This window comes from Psammomys obesus, unplaced genomic scaffold, assembly GCF_907164565.1.
Source record: "Psammomys obesus unplaced genomic scaffold, mPsaObe1.curated_primary_1811, whole genome shotgun sequence".
In the NCBI taxonomy this organism is placed as follows: Eukaryota; Metazoa; Chordata; class Mammalia; order Rodentia; family Muridae; genus Psammomys; species Psammomys obesus.
Window position 1 is genome coordinate 18,977,430 of NW_026596109.1, and position 9,837 is coordinate 18,987,266.

General features: G+C 40.4%; 1 protein-coding gene across 2 annotated transcripts in view; it reads left to right on the forward strand.

The window, feature by feature from the left end:
• Positions 1-9,837, forward strand: part of Vrk2 (VRK serine/threonine kinase 2) — a 117,599-nt gene that overhangs the window by 34,526 nt on the left and 73,236 nt on the right. The window lies entirely within an intron of this gene.

Here is a 9,837-nt window from a genome sequence, read left to right on the forward strand (position 1 = left end):
AAAATAAAATAACTATGTCAATGAAGATGCAAAGATAATTTTAATTGATATGTATAATATGCTGTTTCTTCTTCTTCTTCTTTTTTTTTTTTTTGGAGACAGGGTTTCTCTGTGTAGCCTTGGCTGTCCTTGAACTCATAGATATCCACTTGTTTCTGCCTTCCAGGTGCTGGGATTACAGGCGTGTGCCACTGAGCCTTGAGCACTTATCTTTTTAAGTTATGGGTTCACATTGTAAGATCAATGCATATAACATTGCTAAAATTAGAAAATTTGGAAAAATGAGTAAAAGAATCAAGCAAAGGTTGGCTGAACTATAATGTACAAATTTTATACCTTTATCTTTGTTATACTTTTCATTGAAAAAGATTGTTCTTATACAGTGTATTTCTGAATGCAGGTTCTCCTTCCCAATCCCTCCAAGATCCTCCTCACTTTTCTTTTCTTTTCTTTTTTTTTTTTAACTTATTTTATTTTATTCTTTTATTACAATTTATTCACTTTTATTCCAGCTGTAGCCCCTTCCCTTGTCCCCTCCCACCCCCACCGTCCTTCCCTCATCTTCTCCTATGGCTCTCCCCCAGTCCACTGATAGGGGAGGTCCTCCTCCCCTTCCCTCTGACCCTAGCCCATCAGCTCTCACCAGGACTGGCGGCACTGTCTTCCTCTGTGGCCTGGCCAGGCTGCTCCCTGCAGGGGGCGGTGATCCACTGAGTTCATGGCAGAGACAGCTCCTGCTCCCCTTACTAGGGAACCCACTAGGAGTCGGAGCTGCCATGGGCTACATCTGTGCAGGGGTTCTAGGTTATCTCTATGTATGATCCTTGGTTGGAGTATCAGTCTCAGAAAAGACCCCTGCACCCAGACTTTTTGGATCTATTGGTCTCCTGGTGGAGCTCCTGTCCCCTCCAGGTCTTTCTATCTCCCTCTTCTTTCATAAGATTCCTGCACTCTGCCCAAAGGTTGGCTATGAGTCTCAGTATCTCTACCCCTGCAGGGTAGAGTCTTTCAGAGGCCTTCAGTGGTAAGCTCCTGTTCTGTTACCTGTTTTCTTCATTTCCAATGTCTATCCTGTTTGCCCTTCTGAGAATTGAGCATCTTTCCTAGGGTCATCCTTCTTGCTTAGATCCTTCAGGCATACAGATTTTAGTATGTTTATTGTATGCTATATGTCTAATATTTACTTACAAGTGAGTATATACCATATTTGTCTTTCTGCTTCAAGGTTATCTTACTCAGGATGATCTTTTCTAGTTCCATCCATTTGCCTGCAAATTTCATGATTTCCTTGTTTTTAATTGCTGAGTAGTATTCCATTTTGTAAATGTACCACAATTTCTGTATCCATTCCTCAGTTGAGGGACATCTGAGTTTTTTTGTTTGGTTGGTTGTTTTTGTTTTTCAGAATCTGGCTATTATGAATAAAGCTACTATGAACATAGTTGAGCAAATGTCCTTGTTGACTGGTTGGACATCTTTTGAATATATGCCTAGGAATGGTATAGTTGGGTTTTGAGATAGCACAATTTCTAATTTTCTGAGAAAGTATCAGATTGATTTCCAAAGTGGTTGTACAAGTTTACATTCCCACCAGCAATGGAGGAGGGTTCCCCTTTCTCCACATCCTCTGCAGCATGTGTTCTCACTTGAGTTTTTGATCTTGGCCAATCTGGTGGGTGTAAAATGAAATCTCAGGGTTGTTTTGATTTGCATTTCCCTGATGATTAAGGATGTCAAGCATTTCTTTAAGTGTTTCTCTGCCATTCAATATTCCCCTATTGAGATCTCTGTTTAGCTCTGTACCTCATTTTTAAATTGGATTGCTTGATATGTGGGTGTTTAACTCCTTAAGTTCTTTATATATTCTGGATATTAGCCCTCTGTCAGATGTCGGCTGTCTGTAGGCTACATTTTCCCAGGCTGTAGGCTGTCATTTTGTTGTGTTTACAGTGTCCTTTGCTCCTGCCCCACTTTTCTACTTAACCCTAATCCACAGGCTTTTCTTCCTCTTTCTCTGTCATCAGAATACAAACAGGCATATAAAAAAATATATATATATATAAACTAAAACCAAAACAGAACAGGAAAAAAACAAACAACAACAAAAACAAACAAAGAAAAAGAGCCAAAGAATAAAACTACAAGAAACCATATAAGTGCTGGGATACATACTTTTACATACACAGAAATACATACACAATTTGGAAACTATAATATGTAAGCAGAGTGTCTAGGAAGTTTTTTTTAAAAGTGCCTTTACAGAGCACTGTGAGACCAAGTAAACGTCAAAACTACCATTGAGTTCACTTTGTGTTGGCCATCCTACTGGGTTTGGGGCCCGTCTTTAAGTGTGATTCATGTATCTAGTGAGACTCCGCTGTGGAAAACTAAGTTTTCCTTTCCAAGTGGCTTATTAGTAATTGGAGATAGCTTCTGGGTTAAGGCTGGGGCTTTGTGTCTACTTCTCTTCTCAAGACTGGGACTCCATTTGATCTGGACCTGTCTAGATCCTGAGCACACTGCGCCAGTCTCTGTGAATTGATAGGCATCAGTCCTGTTTTGTCTAGAAGCCTGATTTTCCTGGTGCCTTCCATCCCTTTGGCTCTTATACTCTTTCTGCCTCCTCTTCTGCAGAGTTCCCTGTGCCCTGAGGAGAGGGATTTTATGGAGGCATCCTATGTAAAACTGAATGTTCCAAAGTGTCTCATTCTCTACACATTGCCCAGTTGTGGGTCTCTGTATTAGTTTCCACCTCCTGTAGAGATATGTCTTGTGTATTCCAGGACTTTTATCATAAAAGAGGGTTGGATTTCATCTTTTTTATTAAATTGCTGTGCTCTCTATGGGCCACCTTCCTAGGACTTGTTGGCTAGGGAGGCCCCTAAGGCTCTAAAAACCATAAAGGCTCTTGCTACTAGTATCAATTACATGCTAGAAGTAAGTCCCTATTGACGAAGACACTCAATACTCTGCTGAAGAATATAGAGAAATCAAAGAGTTGAAAATCTTTCTCAGCTGGCTAGTTTCCTAGTGCCAGGCTGCTGGGTGAGTATTGTAACCAACAGTTCTTCTGAACTAAATACTTTGCTGTATTTCCAATATGCTGGGCAAGATGTAAATAGCAGGACAGCAAGGATGACAGGTTGACTGGGTTTTAGGTCTGCTCTACATGCAAACTCGTGTCTGAGCAAAAGTCCATGACTGAGAAAGTCAGAGGCCTCAGTGGGAACCAATTCTTATTTTCTTAAATACAGGTTATCTGCCTGTCAAAATTGCCATCACAACATTTTTGTTTACATCAGTAAAAGACTTCTGTCTTCTACTCAGTCATAGAAAGACAGTCCTTTCAAAGGGCAGTGGTTGCTGCAGACTCATAGTTAGGTTGCTGCTCAAAGCAGGTGGCTGTGATTGTAATGGCCAGAGGAGGGGTGGGGTGTTTGTATAGCTACTTCCACCAAATCCGAACCTTCTTTCCTGGAAAGAGAAGCCCATATGTAGTAAATAATTGCTACAGGAGAGTACCTTTGGAGCTGCCTGCAACCTGGTCAGGGAGTTCCAGGAATGCGTTTTTCATGAATTGTCATCAGTGTTACGGTAGGCTTTGCAATGACACGGCTGCCCCCAAATCTCTCATGCTTTTATAAGGAACTCCCAGTAAAGTCATGTGTTCACCAAGCCAGAATTAAGTGAAATCTTTAATTGTCATCCATGTTTTCCATTTGTATTAATAATAATTAAACCTTTGAAAAATCCAAAGTTCACACTTCAGAATAAACCAATACCCTCTTTTATACTGTCTCAAGGATTATAAGATTATTCATCTTTAAATATTAATGAGTATGCATATATATTGGTTATATTTTAGAGGCCTAACATTTTTGTTAGTTTTTTTATTCATTCCTTCACTCGTTAGTTAGCTAATTATTATCAAGAAGCTAGAATATTCTGAGTTAGGTATTCGATTGCAAAGAAGGAGAAAATAATAACGTAGAACTAGAATTGAACAAAATGAAAATTGGCATCATGGCTGCAGACATCACATTCTGCACATACAGTTTCAGTGTCTGATAAAGACGCAGCGTCATATTATTAGTAATAGTAATTTCCTCTTCTAAGCTTATCAGCAGTTGTCCTTTTATTATTAATTCATATCTTGTGTATAAAATTTAGCTCCATCCTGCTCCATATTACACCTTCCCAGTCTCACCCCAGCCCTGAAGGAGAGTACCTGTAGGGCCTGTCCTGCCACCTCTGCTGATATCCCCTGGGAACTCCGCAGAGCCTCTTGACCCAGCCTTCCTCTCTCGTGCCATCCTTTGTGTGAGCCACCAACACCCGGAGGCATTCTCGACCTGGAAATCCTCTGGCCATGCCAACCTGGGATCTTCACTCTCCCTGTCTGTCATTGCAAAGTCCCCAGTCCCATTCTCAGTCTAGTAGCGGACGGTCTGCAAGGGACTGCCTTCCTCTTTGGCTCCATTCCCTAGGGAATTCAGAGATACTCCTGGGAGACACAGCTTTCCTCCATCCTATGGAACCTCTCAGCAACCTCTCCCTTGTAGCCCATCCCTATTCCTTTATGTCAGTTCCTAATGCCTACAAATAGATTCTACCTAGCGCTTCAAGTGGCCGTACTTGACAGGGACTGAGAAACGCTCCATTCCAGGCAACCCATACCCACTGCGCTCACCAAAGAACCAGAAAAGGCAACAGAAACCAAGGAACTGAGAATCCACCCAATTAAAAAAAAAAGGACCATATACCAACATCTAGAATTATAAGCTTTCCAAACCCAGATACCTAGACACAAATGTAAAAATACAATCCGTAACAGTGAGGACAGTGTGTCTACCAGAACCCAGCAATCTTATCACTGTAGACACTGAGAAATGCAGTATAGCTGAAGCATTTCAAAATAGTCTTTATAAATATGGTTAGAGACCTTAAAGGCAATATGACTAAATCTGTTAATATGAAACACAAACAGTGGAATGAAATGAAGAAATTAGTTCAAGACATAGTAGTAGAAATAGAATAACTAAAGAAAATGCAAACTGACATAAAACTGGAAATAGAAAATTTAGAAAGTCAAACAAAAACTTCATGGTAAGCCTCACTAAAAGAATATAAGAGATAGAAGAGAGACTCTCAAGCACTGAAAACAAAATTTAAAAAAGGATACCTCAGTCAAAGAAATGTTAAATGTTTAAAAGAATATTGAGGCAAAACCCACCCAGGAAATCTGGGACACTGTAAAAAAGACCTAATTTATAAATAATAGGAATAGAGGAAGGAGTAAAAAACTAGGTCAAAGGAACAGAATTTTTTTTTTTTTTTAATCATAGAAAATAAAAAGTCACTAGCCTAAAAGAGTAGATGCCTGTAAGGTACAGGAAACATTTGGAACACCAAATCACCTGGCCTAGAAAAGAAATTTCACCACACAATCAAAACATTAAATGTTCAGAACAATGAACAGTATTAAAAGCTACAGCAGAAAAAGGCCAAGGAACATAAAAAAACAGAATCATTAGAATAACACCCAGCTTCTCTGTGGAGACTCTAAAAGCCAGAAGGACCCTGACAGATGTTCTACAAACTCTAAAGGATCACAGATGGCAGCCCAGAATATCATACTCAACAAAACTTTCAGTTACAATTGATGGAGAAAAAAGACATTCCATGACAAAAACCAATTTGAGCAGTATTTATCTGCAAATCCAGCTCTAGAGAAGGTGCCAGAAGGGGACCTTCAGTCAGAAGGTTAACCACACCCAAGAAACCACAAGGAGTAAATCGTCACAGACCAGCAAGTACAAATGGTGTGCTGCCGGTAAAGCCCACACCATAAAAACAAAATAACAGGAGTCAACAGACACTGCTCAATGATACCTCTCACCGTCAGTGGGCTTAACCTCCTATAATAAGATACAGACTAACAGACGAGATTTGAAAACAGGACCAATCCTTCTGCTGCATCCAAGAAACATACCTTAGCATCAGAGATAGACATCACCTCAGGTAAAAAGATGGAAAAAGATATTCCAAGCAAACTGATCTTAAACAGCAAATTTTAAACCAAAACTAATCAAAAGAGAGGGAAGAATACTACCCACTCATCAAAAACAAAAACAGAAAAATCCACCAAAACGATAATGCGGTGCAAACACTTCAGCACCAAGCACAGTCCACCCAACTTCATGAAAGAAATACTACTACAGCTAAAATCACACCCGGACCCTCACACAGTCATAGCGGGTGACTTCAGGAACCTATTCCCACCAATACACAGGCCATCCAGACAGAAGCTAAACAAAGAATGACCTCATATTAAACACACCTGGCAGATATTTGCAGAACATTTCACCCAAACACAAAAGAATATACTTTCTTCTTGGCAGCTCATGGAGCTTTCTCAAAACTGACCACATTCTTGGACACAAAGAAAGTCTCAACAGATACATGAAAACTGAAATGACAGCCTGCATCATATCTGATCACCACAGATTGAAACTGGATATAAGCAACAACAGAAAGTTTAGAAAGTCATGGAAACTGCATGACTCACTACAATGGTTCAAGACAGAAATTAATTTTTTTTAGAACTGAATGAAAATGAATACACACAGATAGAAACTTAGGGAAGCAACAAAGGGAGTTCTAAAAGACAAATTCATAGCACTAAGTGCCTATAAAAACATGAAGAGAAAACATATTAGTAGCTTAACAGCACACATGAAAGCTGTATAACAAAAAAATATACAGAGAGAGTAGATAGCAAAAAATAATCAAACTCATGACTGAGATCAATAAAATTGAAATAAAATATGAAGAAACAATGTAAGAGAGTTGATTAAGAAAAGTAAGACTGATGATAAACTCTTAGCCAAATTAACTGAAAGATGGAGTGAGAAGATCCAAGATGGTAAAATTAGAGATGAAAAGGAGATATAACAATAGACACAAAAGAAATGCAATCAGAAAAGCATACTAAAAATCTGCACTTCACCAAATTGGAAAACCTAAAAGAAGTGGATAACTTTCTTTATATATACCACCCAGCAAAGTTAAGTATAGATAAGCTAAGCAATCTAAACAGACCCTTAACCCATAGTGAAATAGAAACAGTCATTAAAACTCAATCAAAAACAGTTTAGGGCCAAATGGATTCAATGCAGAATCTACCAGACTTTCAAGGAAGAATTAACACCAGTACCCCTCAAACTATTCCAAAAAATTGAAACAGAAGGAGCATTTCCTAATTATTTCCTTATAAAAAGAAGGCCACAATTACCCTATACTAAAACAACATACAAAAAGGTCCCACGAAGAAAGAGGCTTACAGCCCAATCTCCTTATGAGTATAGATGCAAAAATGCTCAATAAAATACCTGCAAACAAAATTCAGGAATATATAAAAAAGATTAAAAGCACTAAGGAGTGCCTTTTCCTACCCCTGAGTAGAGTCTTTAATGCTCTTTTAACAGCTCTTCTCTATGCTTTTCTAAATCTTTAAGATATTTAGCAGTTAGTCTTTCAATCTGCAGTGAAACTTTTGAATGGGGACAGAAGATTCTCTCAAGGCCCTCCGTCATCCATTCCAGCTAAGCGCTCTGGGTGCCTGTGAGCCAGCAGCATGGGAGATAATGTTTTTAAAAGTTAGTAAGATGCAATAAAGCATAAAGACACACCCTAAGTTCTATCAGGTGTGTCCTCAAAAGAGCAACCTTGAGCACAGTTTCATCTAAGAAAGGCGCTAGTATATCCAGCTTCTTGTGGTTCACGGTCATTCTGTGAGCTCTTCTAGGGCTTCATTCTGGGTTCCTCTGCCAACCTGCTGTGCATCTCTCTACTGACGGGTGCAGCAGGATCAGCCTCTACTGTTTGCCCAGCTGAAAGTCAAGGGTGGGTAGAGGGCAGCGATATGTTCTTGGGTGGTACGACTACTGCTGGAATGACTCCTTGACTGTGACAGGCTCCTAACACACCCACGGGTGTTGGCTCTCCATTGGCCATATCTGGCTACCGATATGATCCTGGTTAAAAAGGACAATCCACACGTCCTGCTTCTTTCTTGAAGGAAGAGAGTACATCAGTCCTCCAAGGGAATTATTTCCCCACTTGAAGACAAGTACAAGCCTTTTCACCTGTACTGCCCTAATCACTTGTCCTCCAGCCCTTCTTGCCCAAATTTCTGGAAGCTTCCTAGGACAGAGTTTGGTTTCCTGTCAGGTTTTCTTCCTAAGCACTCTGCTTGACATAAGTGGTGTCTCATCTTCCTTGAGTAGCCAGGACAGTGCTTTAGCACCATGATTTATTTACACGCTTGCCTACACTGTGCTGTGCAGAGACTTCTGATTTCCTTAGGATCACTTCTTACCACAAGGTTCAGCAAAGCCCATACAACCCTATACCAGTCCCCAGGTCCCCATTGGATCGGCGTCTTCCCTAACTCTCCTGTTAACATTGTTCCATGAACTCAGTGACTGAGGCAGCAAGCATCACCTCTCACATGCCCAATTCCCCAAGGACCATTTGTCATTATCTGTGATTTCAGTTAGTGATGCTCATGGGAACTTCAGCCAGTGATAAACAGATAGCTAATGGCTGCCTCATATAAACTGGTCCACCGGGGACTGATTTTGAACGTATTACCTCAGGTTATACGAGAAGGGATGAGTAATTTCATGTTTCTTTTCTTTTCCCATATTACTCAGACTGACCTCATCCACCCTCTATTCCGTCTCACAAGCCAGGCGTGGGGAGAGGTGCCTCATTCCCTACTTTAATGTCTGCCCTGTCACATAGTTCAGGTGAAGCATATCTGTGAAGACTAGTGCTTCTTCTACTTGGCCATGGTTAAGACCCCCATCTGGATGCAGAATCATGGATTTTCCTTTTCTCTGTATAGATGACGGACCTGAAGAATGTTTTCTCTCACTTGTTTTCTATCTCCCTCTTCCTTCTCACTGACTATCCCCAGGAGTTCAAGTTCTTGAAATCCCAAGAAGGACTATATAGTGTTGTACTCTCAACACTTACACTTAATACCTCAATCTCATCCTTATCACTGCCCGTTTCCTGTCACATTAAAGGTTAATGTAGAGGGTAACACCCAAATGGTTGTTTTGTTTGTTTGTTTATATTTTGTCATTTAGACCAGTTCTTTCTGGGCAGACAGGTCAGCCTCAGTTATCTTAATGCTCACCACAGAGTCAATACAACTGACAGTATTATTTGGCTGAGAACCCCTCCCATACACTCTGCTTTCAAAGGATTAAGCTATATTCTTAGGCCAGTTGGTAGTTGGGGCATGGGACAACCCCATTCATCAAGTAGGCATGGGATAGCCTATTAAGAAAGACAACAACCCTGGGGTTCCTTCTGGGGACTCAGATCTTAGATTGTTCAGGCTCACATGCATGTCTTACCAAACAGAGCAGGAACATGTAACTGTTATTACAGGGAGGATTCACACATCCCATACTACATGGGAGAGGCAGCCATATCGGGATCCCTCTTCTGGCATCCCACCCACAGGCAGCTCAGTATTAGTTGCATATATTATCTGCTATTGCAATTTCTCTGCTCTAGCTTATCTTTGGTTTTGTTGCGTAGTGTTTATACATCACATATTCTGTGTCGCTTCCTGGGCTTATGATGTTAGGGACAGACAGAAGGAACGATCCCACTTAAAACTAGTTCAACAGACAATGATTTTTTTTTATTGGAGTTACTTAATAGGAGCATGGTTGATGGATTCCTTACAGGAGAGTGGGTAAGGGGTCTTTAAAAGAGCATGAGCAATTTGAGCAGCTGGATTAAGGAGAAGCCCAC